This window comes from Oryctolagus cuniculus, chromosome 4, assembly GCF_051225735.1.
Source record: "Oryctolagus cuniculus isolate XC-2025 breed Fujian yellow rabbit chromosome 4, ASM5122573v1, whole genome shotgun sequence".
NCBI classification, from domain to species: Eukaryota; Metazoa; Chordata; class Mammalia; order Lagomorpha; family Leporidae; genus Oryctolagus; species Oryctolagus cuniculus.
In genome coordinates this window covers 97,820,328-97,822,558 of record NC_142870.1, presented here as the reverse complement: position 1 = coordinate 97,822,558, position 2,231 = coordinate 97,820,328, and positions in this window count along the sequence as shown.

Below are 2,231 nucleotides of genomic sequence, written 5' to 3'. Positions count from 1 at the left end.
GCAGCCAATTGGGGAGTGAACCAGCGGATGAAAGATCTCTCTCTCTCTCTCTTTCTCTCTCTCTCTCTGCCTCTCCTTTCTCTGTGTAACTCTGACTTTCAAATAAAATAAATAAATAAAGCTAAAAAAAAATACAAAGGAAATCCAAAGTAAACAATAGGAATATTTATTGGAAAATGGCAGGGCCAAGCTGTCACTTACCAATACTCACCTTGAATGTAAACAGCCTCAACTCTCCATCAAAAGATACAGACCAGCTGAATGGATTAAAAAACAAAACCCATCTATTTGCTGCTTACAAGAATACATCTCACCAACAAAGATACACACAGACAGAAAGCAAAAGTGTGGAAAAAGATATTCTATGCTAACAGAAACCAAAAAAGGATGGGTATACCCATCCTAATATCAGACAAAATATACTTTAACACCAAAACTGTTAAAAGAGACAAAGAAGAATACTATGTAATAGTTAACAGATCAATTCAACAGGAAGATGTGACTACAATAAACATGTGCAGCTAATTATAGGACATCTGGCTATTTAAAAGAAAAGTAAATGAATTTAAAGGGAGACAGACTCTAATACAATAGTAATAGGGGACTTCAATACCCCACTTTTGGCTACAAACAGATAACCAGACAGAAAATCAGCAAGGAAACAACAGAGTTAATTGAAAGTATAGACCAAATGGACCTAACAGATATCTACAGAATTTTTCATCCTTCAGTTACAGAATACACATTCTTCACACCAATGCAATGTATGGAACTTTCTCTAGGATTGACCACATGCTAGGCCATAAAGCAAGTTTCAGCAGATTCAAAAAAAAATCAAAATCATACAATACATCTTCTCTGACCACAATGGAATGAAGCTGGAAATCAAAAACTCAAGAATCCCTAAAAAATATGCAAACACATGGAGACTGAACAACATGCTTCTGAATGAACTGGTCATAGAAGAAATCAAAAGAGAAATCAAAAAAATTCTGGAAATGAATAAAGACAACAAAACAATATATCAAAACTAATGGAATACAGCAAAAGCATTGTTAAGGGGACAGGCTATAGCAATTGGTGCCTACATCAAGAAATTGAAATGGCATCAAATAAATGAGCTATCATTTCATCTCAAGGACCTGGAAAAACAACAGCAAATTAAACTCAAAATTAGTAGGAGGAAAAAATAATAAAAATTAGAGAAGAAATCAACCAAATTGAAATCAAAAAAATACAAAAATCAGCAAAACAAAGTGCTGGTTTTTTGGAAAATTTAAATTAACACAACATTGGCCCAGCTAACCAAAAAAAAAAAAAAAAAAAAAAGAGAGTGAGAAGACCCAAATCAATAAAATTAGAGATGAAAAAGGAAATGTAACAACAGACCCCACAGAAATAAAAAGAATCATCAGAAATTACTACAAAGAGCTGTATGCCAACAAACTGGGAAACCTAGAAGAAATGAATAGATTCCTGGACACGTACAACCTACATAAATGGAGCCATGAAGCATGAAGACATAGAAAACCTAAACAGACCCCTTACCAAGACAGAAATTGAATCAGTAATAAAGACCCTCCCAATAAAGAAAAGCACAGGACCTGATGGCTTCATTGCTGAATTCTACCAGATGTTTAAAGAACTAACTCTGGCCGGCACCGCGGCTCACTAGGCTAATCCTCCGCCTTGCAGCACCAGCACACCGGGTTCTAGTCCCAGTCGGGGCGCCGGATTCTGTCCTGGTTGCCCCTCTTCCAGGCCAGCTCTCTGCTGTGGCCCAGGAGTGCAGTGGAGGATGGCCCAAGTGCTTGGGCCCTGCACCCCATGGGAGACCAGGATAAGCACCTGGCTCCTGCCATCGGATCAGCATGGTGCGCCAGCCGCAGTGCGCCGGCCGCAGCGGCCATTGGAGGGTGAACCAATGGCAAAGGAAGACCTTTCTCTCTGTCTCTCTCTCTCTCACTGTCCACTCTACCTGTCAAAAAAAAAAAAAAAACTAACTCCAATTCTTCTCAAGCTATTCAAAACAATTGAAAGAGAGAGAATCTTCCCAAACTCCTTCTGTAAAGCGAGCATCACCTTAATTCCTAAATCTGAAAAAGACACAACATGAAAGAAAACTACAGACCAATTTCCCTGATGAACATAGATGCAAAATTCTCAACAAAAATACTAGGCAATCAAATCCAACAACATATCACAAAGATAATTCACCTGACCAAGTTGGA